Source organism: Armigeres subalbatus, chromosome 3 (genome assembly GCF_024139115.2).
Source record: "Armigeres subalbatus isolate Guangzhou_Male chromosome 3, GZ_Asu_2, whole genome shotgun sequence".
NCBI classification, from domain to species: Eukaryota; Metazoa; Arthropoda; class Insecta; order Diptera; family Culicidae; genus Armigeres; species Armigeres subalbatus.
In genome coordinates this window covers 36,107,617-36,124,443 of record NC_085141.1, presented here as the reverse complement: position 1 = coordinate 36,124,443, position 16,827 = coordinate 36,107,617, and the positions used below count along the sequence as shown (strand labels likewise).

Below are 16,827 nucleotides of genomic sequence, written 5' to 3'. Positions count from 1 at the left end.
TCCATCATCTTGCACCATCTGGTCAAACCGTGCACCACTTTGCCATCCCATCCACCATTTTGGTGCAGCATGCGCCACCGTGCAGAACCCTGTACCATCTGGTCAAACCGTGCACCACTTTGCCACCCCATCCACCATCTCGGTGCAGCATGCGCCACCGTGCAGAACCATGCACCATCTGGTCAAACCGTGCACCACTTTGCCATCCCATCCACCATCTTGCACCATCTGGTCAAACCGTGCACCACTTTGCCATCCCATCCACCATTTTGGTGCAGCATGCGCCACCGTGCAGAACCCTGCACCATCTGATCAAACCGTGCACCACTTTGCCACCCCATCCACCATCTCGGTGCAGCATGCGCCACCGTGCAGAACCATGCACCATCTGGTCAAACCGTGCACCACTTTGCCATCCCATCCATCATCTTGCACCATCTGGTCAAACCGTGCACCACTTTGCCATCCCATCCACCATTTTGGTGCAGCATGCGCCACCGTGCAGAACCCTGTACCATCTGGTCAAACCGTGCACCACTTTGCCACCCCATCCACCATCTCGGTGCAGCATGCGCCACCGTGCAGAACCATGCACCATCTGGTCAAACCGTGCACCACTTTGCCATCCCATCCACCATCTTGCACCATCTGGTCAAACCGTGCACCACTTTGCCATCCCATCCACCATTTTGGTGCAGCATGCGCCACCGTGCAGAACCCTGCACCATCTGATCAAACCGTGCACCACTTTGCCACCCCATCCACCATCTCGGTGCAGCATGTGCCACCGTGCAGAACCCTGCACCATCTGGTCAAACCGTGCACCACTTTGCCATCCCATCAACCATTTTGGTGCAGCATGCCCACCGTGCAAAACCATGCACCATCTGGTCAAACCGTGCACCACTTTGCCATCCCATCCACCATTTGGTGCAGCATGCACCACCGTGCAGAACCATGCACCATCTGGGCAAACCGTGCACCACTTTGCCATCCCATCCACCATCTTGGTGCAGCATGCGGCACCGTGCAGAACCATGCACCATCTGATCAAACCGTGCTCCACTTTGCCACCCCATCCACCATCTCGGTGCAGCATGCGCCGTGCAGAACCATGCACCATCTGGTCAAATCGTGCACCACTTTGCCATCCCATCCACCATCTTGCACCATCTGGTCAAACCGTGCACCACTTTGCCATCCCATCCACCATTTTGGTGCAGCATGCGCCACCGTGCAGAACCCTGTACCATCTGGTCAAACCGTGCACCACTTTGCCACCCCATCCACCATCTCGGTGCAGCATGCGCCACCGTGCAGAACCATGCACCATCTGGTCAAACCGTGCACCACTTTGCCATCCCATCCACCATCTTGCACCATCTGGTCAAACCGTGCACCACTTTGCCATCCCATCCACCATTTTGGTGCAGCATGCGCCACCGTGCAGAACCCTGCACCATCTGATCAAACCGTGCACCACTTTGCCACCCCATCCACCATCTCGGTGCAGCATGCGCCACCGTGCAGAACCATGCACCATCTGGTCAAACCGTGCACCACTTTGCCACCCCATCCACCATCTCGGTGCAGCATGCGCCACCGTGCAGAACCATGCACCATCTAGTCAAACCGTGCACCACTTTGCCATCCCATCCACCATCTTGCACCATCTGGTCAAACCGTGCACCACTTTGCCATCCCATCCACCATTTGGTGCAGCATGCACCACCGTGCAGAACCATGCACCATCTGGGCAAACCGTGCACCACTTTGCCATCCCATCCACCATTTTGGTGCAGCATGCGCCACCGTGCAAAACCATGCACCATCTGGTCAAACCGTGCACCACTTTGCCATCCCATCCACCATTTTGGTGCAGCATGCGCCACCGTGCAAAACCATGCACCATCTGGTCAAACCGTGCACCACTTTGCCATCCCATGCACCATCTTGGTGTAGCATGTTTCATCTTACCATTTCATGCACCTTGTTGCTACGTTCGCACGTTGGTAAACTTTGACACTCATTTCTATCACACGACTTAATATCCAACATGTAATTTCCTCTGATGAAGACACAATCCCTGTGTCGGAACGTGGCACAATATACATTTTTCGTAACTCGTCCAAGGCTGCGTAGCCTTTTTTAAAATTATTTTTTTTATACATATCTTAAACTATTTTATTATTCCCAATACACTCTACGGGTAATTTTTTTAAATTATTTTTTTATAGAAGGGGGGGCAAGTGTCCCCCCTTGCCCCCCCCTGTGCACTCCAGTGATAAAATTTCAATCGGTTTACAGGCCTAGATAGAATATCAAGTTAAATCATGTATGGAATTTTCGACCAAACTACCAAGGTATCCCAGGAAGAACTCATGGGAGAAACTACTGTTCCAGGATAAACTTCTTCGGAAATCCCAGTAAGACGTCTCAGAGGACATTTTCGACCAAAAATTTTCTTCATTTAGTAACGCTGCTAATTTGTTTCTCAAGAAAAAAAAATGTTACCGACAAGTGGATAGAACAGAACTAAACTTAACTTAATTTAACATTAAAATATCTTACCGAAAATTCAATTTTATGAATCACCATTCCCATGATGGAATTGATTTTCTCCTTGGGGAAATATTTTCTGGTCTATCAGGTGAACTAATGCATGGGGAAGGGTTCTAGAACTGGATCTAATCTCCTTGATAGATAACATAATTTATTTATTTATTTATTTTCTTGTATATCTTCATTTGACTATATCTGTCTCTATGAAGTACTCTGGTAGGGAAAAGCCCAAAAATTGGCATAAAACCCTGCAGCTTTTTTTAACATATAGTATTACAAATAGAACACATTAAAATAACAAAAAATAGTCTAGTTAAAAAATAAAACACATCCAAGGTACTCCAATCGCTTAAAACTAACACATAATTTACAATTATTATTCACGGATTTGGTTACTTAATCGGCGTCCGAAATCAGCTGCATAATTCATAAACAATATAATCACAGACAAACAGACGTAACACTGATGAAATTACCATCGCCCATGCTATGAACGGCCGTTTTAAACTAAACTGATTACTCGTTTCACACATGAATTTTTCAGGAAATTGTTCTAACTGTTACGTCTGTTTGTCTGTGATATAATTGTTCAATTAAGTGGATAGCTAATCTGCTTTCTAAGAAAATCATACCCATAAAATTTCAATTATTGCTGATAACACTCTTATGCAGATGACATACTCACGCGAGTGCGTATGCGAACGTGTCCAATATAAAAGAATTCCTCTTGCTGATATTCTGCTCAGCTGTTTCAGATGTTCCTTCAATTGTTTAAAATGATAGTATAATATGTGTTACGTAAGACTGGCAAACATTTATGACACGCTGCTTTTCCAAAGTTTTGCTACTAAATTCGTTATAAGCTCACGATGGTATTTAAATCAGTTGTGAAATTATTACGTAACATATGAAAGGACCCCCGCATGTGCCATGATCAAAGCATATTCAAATTTTTACTAAAATCGTACAGAAAATTGAACGAAAAAAAAAAAAATGTTTCTGTACGTACTATCGAGGTAAAATGTACGTACAATTGAGGGTACGTACTATCGAGGGTACGCACTATCGAGGGTACGTACTATCGAGGTATGCCTGTATTGATAATGCGCTCGTATCTTTGACAAATTTAATTGTCGAAGCCAGAGGCATTGCAATTCCTAAATGTGAAATTAAATTCATCTCCATTATTATTGATGATGATCTTCAGCTACTGATCCGTCTTAAAAATGTGAGGCGAAGGCAATACCAAAGAACTCGCGATCCCGCGTTGAAAGTTATTTGGCGAGATTTGCAAAATGAAATAAAAAACGTTTCGCTATTCTGAGAAATACCAACTTTGTGAATAATGCATCGAAGTTGGATCCCAGTTCGAAACCCTTTTGGAAATTAACGAAAATTCTTTTTAAAAAAACCTCAAAAGCCAATTCCAGCGCTTAAAGAAGGAAATAAAATTTTATTAACAAATGGCGAAAAGGCTCAAAAACTTGCTCAGCAGTTCGAGAGTGCCCATAATTTTAGTCTATGCCTCACTAGTCCAATTGAGGATCAGGTTACACGAAGCTTCGAAGACATTCTCAACCAAGATAATGTTTTTGACCCTTCGTTGGGAACTAATTTGGATGAAGTGAGATCTATTACTAGAAAATTTAAAAAAAGGAAGCCCCGGTTGATGATGGTATTTTCTACATACTTTTCAAAAAAACTTCCTGAGAGCTCTTTATCCTTTTTGGTTAATTTGTTTAACAAATGTTTTCAATTGGCATACCTTCCAGATAAATGGAAAAACGCCAAAGTAGTTCCAATTTTGAAGCCGGACAAAAATCTAACTGAGGCTTCGCCCAATCAGTTTGCTTTCTTCAATAAGCAAACTGTTGGAAAAGCTTATTTTAAATAGAATGATGGTTCATATTGATGACAATTCTATTTTTACTGATAAGCAATTTGGTTTTTGCCATGGGCATTCAACCACTCATCAGTTATTAAGAGTAACGAATTCAATTCGGCTCAACAAATCTGAAGGATATTCGACTGGAGTTGCTCTTCTTGACATAGAGAAAGCATTTGACAGTGTTTGGCATGAAGGTTTGATTGTAAAATTGATGAATTTTAATTTTCCTCTGTACATTATTAAACTGCTCCAAAATTATTTATCAGATCGCTCACTGCAGGCAAACTATCAAAATTCTAAATCTGTTAGATTACCTGTAAGGGCTGGTATTCCCCAAGGCAGCATACTGGGGCCCATATTGTATAACATTTTTACTTCTGATTTACCACCAGGGTGTCAAAAATCTTTGTTTGCAGATGACATGGGCCTCTCAGCCAAAGGGCGAAGCATTCGTGTCATTTGTAGTGGATTGCAAAAAAGTTTGGACATTTTCTCCACTTACTTGCAAAAATGGAAAATTTCCCCGAATGCTTCCAAAACTCAGCTTATAATTTTCCCACATAAGCCGAGAGCTTCTTATTTGAAACCTTCTAGCAGACATATTGTCACTATGAATGGTGTTCCAATTAATTGGTCTAGCGAAGCTAAATATTTAGGACTTCTGCTAGATCAAAAATTAACTTATAAAAATCACATTGAAGCCAAATGTAACAAATATAATAAGTATCTATATCCCCTTATAAACAGAAAATCAAAACTTTGTCTGAAGAAGAAACTTTTGATTAACAAACACATTTTTAAACCTGCCATGTTGTATGCTGTGCCAATATGGACTAGTTGCTGCAATACCAGAAAGAAGGCACTTCAGAGGATTCAAAATAAAATTTTGAAAATGATACTGAAGTTACCTCCGTGGTATAGTACCAATGAACTTCATAGAATTTCCAAAATTGAGACATTACAACAAATGTCCTACAAAATAATTTCCAATTTTAGAAAACAAATCGTTGCAATCTTCTATTGTAATCAATTAGCTCCTTGTAGGGTAAGGGAGGTATTTTGGACCACTTTAGGAGATGGACGAACAATTTTTCGAATAAAAGTTAGTTTTTGTAATAATTCTTGATCAATTCCCTATGCAACTAAAAAATGGTAAATGCTATGTTGGATTTGTAGGTGAAATTTTTTCTAAATCTCACCGAAAGAACCAAAATATCATAAATTCTGAAGATATGTAAGATTTATTTTTTGACCACCTGTTTTTATTTTGGACCACCTATTTAACATATTTTGGACCACTCGAATAATTTTGAATTGCTTGCAAAGCTATGTTACTATTAGATAAATAAAGAATAAAGAATAAAGATTAAATTAGTGATTTCCAGCATTTTTGGCGTTTCATCGTAAAGGCCTTTGTTAACCTACACATTTTTATAAGCACTCAAAAGCTTAAAACAATACTTACCAATAGCTAAGGTATTGAAACAAATCAATTTCAGTACCACTCGGTACAGCATCATCAAAGCAGATCAAACGTGTGGCCCATGGCCGTGATGTAGGCACCTGGTCACTACTACCCTGTCATATTTTTTATGTAGTTTACCGATCTGTTCAATGTGCGTCCTTGATAGTAGTGGGTTGTTCGGTTCTTCCTTGGTCCTTGCACATTCTTTTTCCAAACGAAACATAATCGTAGAACACGGAACTCTGTTCCATTGGCAAGCAGCACGGATGGAGAGCTCTAGCAAAGATTGGTTCTTGTCATGGAGCTTTCTTAACTATTTTCGTATGGAAATAATTAAAATAGTTACATGTTGGTTTGAAAGACAGTTGTCTAGGACTTACATCAATGAACGGTAATTTATAAATTCGGTATGAACAGTAATTTATTAATGGTTTGATACTAGAGAAATAAATGATCGGTAAAAACAAAAGTTATTATTATTATTTTCTTCATTGTAAGCCAGCCAAGAGCTGAAAGCCTCTTATTTCAGCTCTTGGCTGGCTCACCTCTGGTAGCAAAAAGGCAAAAATTTAAGAGATCTAGAACTTAAAAAGGTAAGACGCGCGGTTACTAAGCAAGAACATGCTGAGGGTGGCTGGGTTCGATTCCCAGTGCAGGTCTAGGCAATTCTCGGATTGGAAATTGGCTCGACTTCCCTAGGCATAAAAGTATCACCGTGTTAGCCTCATGATACACGAATGCAAAAATGGTAACTTGGCTTAGAAACCTCGCAGTTAATAACTGTGGAAGTGCTCAATGAACACTAAGCTGCGAGGCGGCTCTGTCCCAGTGTGGGGATGTAATGCCAATAAGAAGAAGAAGAAGAAGAAGAAGAACTTAAAAAGGAGATATATCGAAAATATGTTCGGTTCAATGAAAATTTAACCTATTTTGGACATGCCTCAGAATACTGTTTTTAAACTTGCATTATAATGCTCCAGTTCTGAAACTGCATCAATTAGGTTCTAATAGGTCAACAACATCATTCACATGTTTTAAATCTATGTACAACTAAACTTACAGCTTTTGAAAGTTGAATTCCATTTAACATTATCGTCTTGGTTTTGGTTTAATCTAGCCGGAATGGGTAATTACGTGAAAATATTCTTAATAATGGCTAAATTTTATAAGAAACAAATGTAGGAGATACCTTATGGATAGTTTCTTTTTGCAATAAAATTTAAATGTTGCATGTTTTATTTAGTTTTGTGTGATAAAAATGCAAAATTCAGCTAGGTGGTCCAAAATATGAGCCCGGTTCAAAATACAGCCGTTACCCTACCCTTAGTATAAATTAGGTTAAGTTTAGTTTAAGTAGAAAACATTGTAATTCCTACATGGTTCAATTCAACCAGAGGAGAAATCCTAACTGCCAGAGGCAATTTGAATGTATTAATAATAACTAAAAATGTAACATAGCAAATAAGGATGATAGTGTTAAGAAAACACGGAACACCTAGTCTAAGAGATGAATGCACGTATTAGATGATTAGCAAATAAAATTAGTTGAAAAAATAGCTTTTATTTATTAATTTGGAAGAAGTTTTTTTACAAATCATAACATTACATCAAGATTTTTTTTTGTTAAATAACTTGTCTGTGCATATGCACACCGCATGTTTTCGAAATGAACAATTTGATTTGTAGTATCAAGAATTTTACGAACTTTTCCCGCATTTCTTGAATTATAATTAATTATTGGCCACCTTTGTTTTATTTATAACAAATCCTTTCCCCGTTTTGGGGCCATTGTCTACTAATTACATTAGCGCGAGAACAGTCCAGCGTTACGGCTTGTATGCAGGTTTTGATTAAAACTATGCATCGCATGTCCAAAGGATTATCCGTTTCGAATCCTGCCTATTAGCTTTATTCTCAACGATGAACTCAAAAAACACGTATAGAAGGACACTGGGCTGACGGAACGGTACCAGACCGCCGTCGTGTCGTCCTGTGCTTTTGGGTGCAACAATAAAATAAAGCCGTCAACTGGAATAATGTATTTACAACATCAACCCTTTGTATGCTGTTTGCGGTACCTACTCAATGCTCATATTGAGCGAACGTGTTGACAACTGCCATCCACGGATAGATGACTGGGGAACCTGTGGGCATCTCATCAACCGGGCAGAATTGGGATTTCAATTAATGCTCCATTACGCAAAGCCACTTAGCACATGGTCACAGCTCATAGCCGTGTACAACTGCAAGCGCTTGTAATGAAATTTCAAGGATTAAAGTGACACAAATTTTAAATAATTTTCCAGGAAGAATGAAGTCAGTATTATTTCAATTCGGGATCGATTTGCGTCCTCATTTGAGTCCTCATCGCTATTCTTATTATAGCGCTCCATTCCGAGTGCTATTTTAGGACAGCACCCCATCTTCCCACCGGTGGTTTCTGTTTTAGGAATAGCGACTTTGTAAACATATTGAGTTCTCACCGGGCGTTGCTAAAAGTAGTCATCTTCTTCAATGGCTCTACATTAGACTGGCCCAGGAAACAAAAAGTTGTCTAATTCCACGGGGTACCCCCCAGGATTGTGTCTTTGGGTGAGAAAATCAATCTCTGAAAATTTCAGCTCAATCGCTTGTTGCATAAGCTGGCGCATTTGATTTGAAGTTTGTATGGGGATTTCAGCCAAAATGTATAGGAAAATACACCTCCGTCACTCATTCGATCTGGAAATTGGTTCCGATTGCTCGATTGACCTCAGAATTGCAAAAACGGCAGTTGATATGCTACAGAACAATTTCACAGAACATTGTATGATGATTAAATGAACTTTTATATAGGTTTCCGCTGATGCGATTCGATCAAAAAACCCAAAAATACACAAATCAGCTACTAATAAATCAGCCGAAAATTATATAAAAGTTCATTTAATCATCATGCAATGTTCTGTGAAATTGTTCTGTAGCATACCAACTGCCGTTTTTGCAATTCTGAGGTTAATCGAGCAATCAGAACCAATTTTCAGATCGAATGAGTGACGGAGGTGTATTTTCCTATACATTTTGGCTGAAATCCCCATACAAACTTCAAATCAAATGCACCAGCTTATGCAACAAGCGATTGAGCTGAAATTTTCAGAGATTGATTTTCTCACCCAAAGACACAATTCTGGGGGGTGCCCCGTGGAATTCGACAACATTTTTTTCTCCCCATAGTAATCTGGGCCAGTCTACTCTACATTCCAACTGGAATTTGGCTAGCTGCTTAACTTCTGTTCTATTAGCATTTCCTCAGTTATTAATTGAAAGGTTTTCCGTGCCCGTCAGAGTATGTATTTTGTGTGACAACTATGCCCAAAGAGCCCACTCGAAAACATCCTTGACCGAATCGGGAATAGAACTCGCTATCTCCGGAGAGCAATTCTACGCTTTTGCTTGCAAGGGTAGCTGGAGATCCGTCGTAGTAATTTTTTTAACCGTTATACCTTCTGGACTTCCTTTCTCCTGTAAATTCTTTTCGGGGATAAGTATAAACTTGCAGTCAAAATAAATCCTCCTGAAACTCATACCAGTTTTCCTACAGGAATCTCTTGACAACATCCTGCAGGAATGCCTCCACAGTTTTTTCTCTGAAGGATGTCCCGGGAAAAAAATTGTCACAACATCCGAAAGTAAAGAATTCCCTTGAAAAAACTAGGTTTTCAATTAAAATTATCAAAGATATTATTTGGCTATTCCAATAAAAATATCCCGAAAGATTCTGGAAGAAATCCTAAAACTATTCAGGGAGAACTGCTAGGGAACTCCCGAAGAAATCTGCCAGGGATCCTACATGAATTTCCAAAACAAGTCATAATTGAATGAACAACAGAAAAGAGAAACTTGCGGAAGATTTTCGCGAGGAACTAGTTGAAGAACATATTGAATAATTACTAAAGGAACATTCTGAGAGATTCCTGGAAGACCTTGCAAAATAAAACAGTAGAATTTACTTTCGCGAAAAATCCATGAATATTTCGGGCTCTAGCGGGAGCCGGTGCGCATCGCTCCTTATTATAGCTCTATTACTTTAATTACTTCTTCGCGGAGTTGAACTGGGGCACTAGATAAAAAAATGGATATTTCCCTTGCTATTTAATAACTATTTAATTCCATCGAAATTGTTCTGAAAACAGAAAAACAGATTTTCTGCAATTTTGATCAATACCAAAGTGACGTTTCACAAAAAACCAACCCTGTATGGAAATTTAGCAACCCGCAGTATGGGGCGCTAAATTTGGAAACTCACGGCTAATTTTGAGTTGCGTTCTTATTTTACATTCCCGTTTAGATACCTCCGGTGTAAAAGTGGGTCCCTATAAAGGGCTCGGAAATAGCGATAGGGCCCCAGATGGGGACTCCCGTGGAGGTGCTCTAAAGCAAGCTTTTCCTGAGAAAACCACGGAATAAGAATAAGCTTTTCTCTATCAGGTAAGGAAGTCAGTGTTTGAGAAAAACGCTTGCATTCCACGGAATCTTTAAAATAATGTTTATTTACAAAACAAAATTATAACGCGGCTTTTAGCCTAACATGCCGTATTTAATTCTGTAGGAACTAAACGAGTATGATAGTTCATCATTAATGCCATTGTGCCATCCAGCTCTAAATTACTGTTTTTTGGATGTTTCTCCATACAATTCTGTTTTCGGTAATTGGAAATTCGAATGCTTCACACCACATTCTTGAATAAATAATTATCTTGCTTAGCTTTAAATAAAAAAAATCATATCTCTGTACGCTGAATGGAACGCGTGGAATGTGCCCGAGGAATTGCTAGCCTTAATTCAAAGCCCATGTATGTTGCATATGTACCCGCCCCGTCCGGTACGGCCCCACCAGAAACGGTAGGACAGCCACGGGAACATGAACATCACGCATGTTATTATAATTGATTTTTTCTCTCAATTTGCTTCAATTATCGAACCGGCCAGGACCATCGCAGCGGACCACAAATTGCTGTTTGATTAATTGAGATGGAATTGCAAATGTTTGCAGTGATCGCGGTTTTTCATCACCGCGCACCGACGGTGGTTCCCACTGCAATGGGAAATTTTGTATCCAAATGTACTTATGTCTAATTAAACAATGTCATTTCAATGTGGCGATGGGACGTTCCTGTGCGCCGCGGATCTGTGGCGGTTCTTTGGTGCAAAACCGCAAATAGGTGATGCTTATCGTGTTTGGAAGATAAATTCCACAGAGATGCGGGCCCCGGGAGAAGTGTGGTGTGGTAAAAGTTTTCCTAGGATTGCGCTCAAAGTTTGCCGATGCCGCAAGGAAGGGAGCGAGTTTTGTAAGTCGTTTTTGGGAAATTTCTTAGTGGTTGCAGCGAAAGCTGTTTGATGTAGATGATGGTGATGAATCGACTGACCCAGCTTTATGTGAGCTAAAATGAAAGATAATTTTCACTAAGGGGGAACCCTCAGAAAGTTTCTTATGGCGTTGAGAATAATCTTGGAAATTTTCGTATCTATCGGATGTTGCAAAAGCTGGCTTATTTAACTTCGAATAAAAGGTCAAATGGCAAATGGGTGTTAGTGACAAACACAAAGCTTCGAGAAAAATGGGTTGAGAGATTTTCAATACTACAATATGTTCGAAGCCCCAAAAAAATGTCTTTGTATTTTGTACATTATTATAAGTAGATAGCGTATAAACGACATCAATTTAACCCTTATGCGGCCGACAGGGTACCCGTGTTCCTTTTTCAACTTTCAAGACATTGAAACTTTTTATAGCTGGAAGCTGAAACTCGGTGACATCTAAGAACTCCAAAAAATGTAGCATCTGTGAGAAAATCACGTTGATACAGTGAGGTGGGACGTGGGGAGGGTCATCTGATTTTTTTACCACGTGGATGGCCGACAGGGTACCCGTGCTCCCATACATTTATATGTTCATAACTTTAACAATTTTCAACCGATTTAGATAACTCATATATTTTTTTCCCACTGTCAAGGTTTACGGCTTTTGTCCTTGGTTATACAAGAAATTCTTGAAATAAGGCTTAAAAGTTTACATGCGTAACCAAAGGACTATCAACCCAGTTTCAAATATGTTCCACCGACTACTCTATGAAGCGAAATGAACAGCGCTTCTTAGAGTAGTCGGTGTTCACAATATATGTTCTGGGTTTCCAAAAAACCTCTGGAGTGAGGCCTCAGTCATCCTGGAATAAGATCTTAAGGTCTGCTTACGTAACCAATGGTCTGTCGTCCAAATTCAAAAACGGTATATGTTCTTAATGGTACTTAGCATATAATGCGTTCACAGTTTATGTCCCGGGTCATCCAATAAATCTCTGGAGTAAGGCCTTAAGGTATACACTCGTAACTAAAAGTCTATCGACTTGTTTCAAAATGACTCTAGTGTTGACTACGATATTGCAGTATACGATGTCTATTTCATTTATACGATTCGAGGATCATGTTGTTGTTATGTTCGTACAAATGTCCCATTCAACCACAGATCGTGATCGTATATGGGTCATTCCGCGCCAAGTGACCGAGCACGTGCAATTAACCTATTTAAAAATAATGAAAAATACCTAGCACATATTAATTTTGGTCCATTATTTTGAATAACCATATGACCATGGTGATTAAACCGCCCCTTTCGACCAGAAACCCCTCCCTGTTTTTGGAGATTTTTAAAAACATGCTATTTTCAAATATCGATATCTCAGCCCCCGGTAAAGCTACAAGAAACTTTAATACCAGTTTTCCGCTTGAAATTTGATGAAGTTTTTAGAAAAAATACTTTAAATGCTGAGCAGTGTTGCCAACTATATTATTTTTCTCACAAAATAATAAAATAGCATTTTTCTCAAAATATGTATATTTTTTCTTCGATTTCTCAACGGATTCGAGCTTAACAGACTTTTTCCAGTCCGAAACACTTATCGATACAAAGTAAAATTCGCCGTTGCCGAGATATGGCAGCTTTAGTAAATCTTATTTGGGTCATTCCGCGCCAAGGGACATAGAAAAAGTGCAAACATGCAGGTTAATACTATGAAATCCAACCAAAATAGGTGTATCTACTTACTTTGGGCCCACATTTCGAAAAAGCATTTGATCCGACCTTTTGAGCCGCCCCTCCGGCCAAACACTCCTCCCCGTTTTTGAAGATTTTTAAAAACATGCCGTTTTCAATAATCGATATCTCCGCCCCTGATAAAGCTACAAAAAACGTCAGTACCAGTTTTCCGCTTGAAATTTTGTGAAGATTTTACAAAAAATATTTCAGATGCAAAGCAGTGTTGCCAACTACATTCTTCTTCTTATTGGCATTACATTCCCACACTGGAACAGAGCCGCCTCGCAGCTTAGTGTTCATTAAGCACTTCCACAGTTATTAACTGCGAGGTTTCTAAGCCAAGTTACCATTTTTGCATTCGTATATCATGAGGCTAACACGATGATACTTTTATGCCCAGGGAAGTCGAGACAATTTCCAATACGAAAATTGCCTAGACTGGCACCGGGAATCGAACCCAGCCACCCTCATCATGGTCTTGCTTTGTAGCCGCGCGTCTTACCGCACGGCTAAGGAGGGCCCCAACTACATTATTTTTATTAAAAAAAAAAATAGCATTTTTCTCAAAATAAGTATAATTTTTTTTAATTTCTCAGCGGATTTGAATTTATCAGGCAATTTCCTGTCAAAAACACTTATCGACCCCCAGGGCAGTCGCGGGATAATCATTGATGTGCCGCGAAAGACAACTCTTGATTCATACTTGAGTCCCTTTTTTGTCCTAAAAATGTATACCAGCTTTTAGATTTGAATCTTATAAGTAATGATTAGATTTGGAATACTAATAAACAAATGACTAAAGAACAGCACATTTTAAGAAGTAAATAGCCTTCTTTAGGTATCCAAAACAGTTGAAAATATTGAACTGTGCTGGTCGTCAAAATACATGCTCAATCCAAAAACAATATAAATTCAATCGAAAAATCTATTCGAAATCCAACCCGTATCTAAACCAAATTCAAACCAAAGCAAATCAGAATCCAGTCAAATCATATACAAATCTAATTCAAGTCAGATCCAAATTTAATCTAAATCTAATCCAATCTAAATTCAATCAAAATCTGATCCTATTCAGATCCAAATCTAATCCAATCCAAAGCTGATCCAAATCATATCCAAATTCAATCCAATACAAAACTAATCCAAATCGTTTGAAATTCAATCCAAATCCAATCTAAAACCAATCCAAATCCTATCAATGAAGGAATATAAAGTAATTTATTATGATTCGCTCAATATAAATCACTTTTAATTAAATTTCTAAAAATCAATTCATTTTGCACCTTGTGGTTCGCAAACAATATTGGATTCTGCTAGACCCACCTAGCATATCCAAAAAGTTCGGGAACCTCTGTACTAAGGAATTAAAGAAGATGGGGTTCGAAAATGTATCGTAGTTTATGGGCCACCCCTTATTGATTATAAATTTATGTTCTGTCATAATTATCAAAATTTTATTATCTTCAGACGAATTTCAGTGTTCAGAACGCTTAGTAAGGAACATGAAGAAATGCGTTGACGCAAAAGGTATTTTGTGCTGCCCCAATCTTAAGAGGAGTAATCCCCTCCAACAAGAAATCGTACAAAAAGTTCAGGATTTCTATCGCGAGGCCGACGTAAGCAAGGAACTGGCAGGGAAGAAAGAGTACAAAAGCGTACGTGAAGGAGGAAAACGGGTGCAGAAGCAGAAGCGTTTGGTTCTAAAGAATCTGTCTGAAATATATGCCCTCTTCAAGGAAAAACTGTTTTTTTTTACAAAATTGGATTTATCAAATTCGCCGAACATCGGCCGCCCGAATGCGTTTTAGCAGGAGCAGCAGGCACTCATACAGTATGTGTATGTGTAATCCACGAGTACTTCAAACTGATGTTTACGGGAGCAAAACTTGATCTCATTGAAGTTACTGGAATCAAAGCATTTCCCTCGTTTAAAGATCTATTGAAACTGAACCTTTGTAGCCCACCAGCGGAGCTAATTTAGCAAAATGCAGTCATGTAACTACTGTCCTATTGTTGATTTTTCATTGATGAGTGCTATAAATAAATTTATGCAACCCATTTGAGTTGCATAATGATCATTACATCACCCATTTCGTTGGGATGGAAAAGTAGGCCCTTTTATCAATCAAAGACGAACTGTAAACTAGGTATTATAATCAGGAATTGCAAAAACAACTTTAAACCATTAAAACATATTCAGAGGACATCTGGCATCACTGGCCTTAAAAGCATTATGTGCTGCAAAAATATGTTTTTTTTTGTAAATTATTCGAATAAAACTAAAAAAACTACATTATCATAGTTGTTTACCTTTACAGAACGATGAAAACTGGATGAAAACCTTCGATTATACCTAACTAAAACCGTCATAACTCAGCAGCTGCTCATTTTACTTTGTAACGATAAGTGTTTCTGACAGGAAATTGCCTGATAAACTCAAATCCGCTGAGAAATCAAAAAAAAATATACGTATTTTGAGAAAAATGCTATTTTTTATTTTTTTTATAAAAATAATGTAGTTGGCAACACTGCTTTGCATCTGAAATATTTTTTGTAAAATCTTCACAAAATTTCAAGCGGAAAACTGGTACTAACGTTTTTTGTAGCTTTATCAGGGGTGGAGATATCGATTATTGAAAATGGCATGTTTTTAAAAATCTTCAAAAACGGGGAGGAGTGTTTGGCCGGAAGGGCGGCTCAAACGGTCGGATTAAATGCTTTTTCAAAATGTAGGCCCAAAGTAAGTAGATACACCTATTTTGGTAGGAATTCATAGTATTCACCTGCAAGTGTTCACTTTTTCTCGGTCACTTGGCGCGGAATGACCCATATGAAAATATATATTTGATCGCATATATTGCAGTTTTTCATCGGACTCGAATATTATTATTTATAAAGATAGCCCAAATATGATTACTATCGTATGTAATACCTGCATATGGAATATGTATTTGCGATTGTGTTAAAAAAAAGAGTCCAAAAACGATATAAACAATATTCACTTAATCTGATATGGAAATGCTAATATCATCTTCCAAACTTTGACGTACATGTTCATGATAGAATTAGAGGCGAAAGTATATTTCCGAACAAATTAGGTTTCCTCGGCGTCCTAACTTCTGAATCAGATCCGGAGAATTTAGCACGGACACCACCGGACACTTTCAAGAATGTTAGTCCAACATCTTCAGAGGGTCATGATTGTGTGTCCGTATTTTAAATTATGGAGAACGGTAGAAATTCAATGATCCTTTGGAATCGATTTTTGGTGTACTTATACAGCGATTCCACGGGAAAAGAATAGAGTTGAAAAAAAAGTTGTCCAATTTTGCTCAAAATCGCTTGGTATGTTCCTAATCGAAAATAATTAGACCCGTATTTTTTTATTTTTTTATTAGGGTGACCATGTTCGATATAGGGTTACCAGAAAAATCGCTATTTTTCGGATTTTTTTTATTTTTAAAAATCATAACTTTTGAACCACTGGATCGATTTGCAATATTTTTTTTTATGGATAGAAAGCTTATTACTTCTAGTTCTTACTAAAAATTTTGGTTTGGTGTATTGGTGTACTCAAATTTGCTAAAATGGTCAAAATATTCGTTTTTTAAGATTTTTTAAATGTTGGACCACAATGACTATATATTTTTATATTTTTTATGAAAATTCAAATATTTTTACATAACATATCAAAAAAATTAGAAATGTTCATCGAGCCGTTTTTGAGTTACAGTTTTTTGAAAATTTCAAGTTTTCTGCCCATACACACATGGAATGAACGTTATTCTACACTATTTCAAATAGCTCAAATTAAATCAAAAGTATGAAAATGTTATTCAA

At 38.6% G+C, this 16,827-nt stretch overlaps 1 protein-coding gene across 1 annotated transcript in view; it reads left to right on the top strand.

The window, feature by feature from the left end:
* The window catches only part of LOC134224604 (adenylate cyclase type 6), an 804,830-nt gene that overhangs the window by 742,651 nt on the left and 45,352 nt on the right, over positions 1–16,827 (top strand). The window lies entirely within an intron of this gene.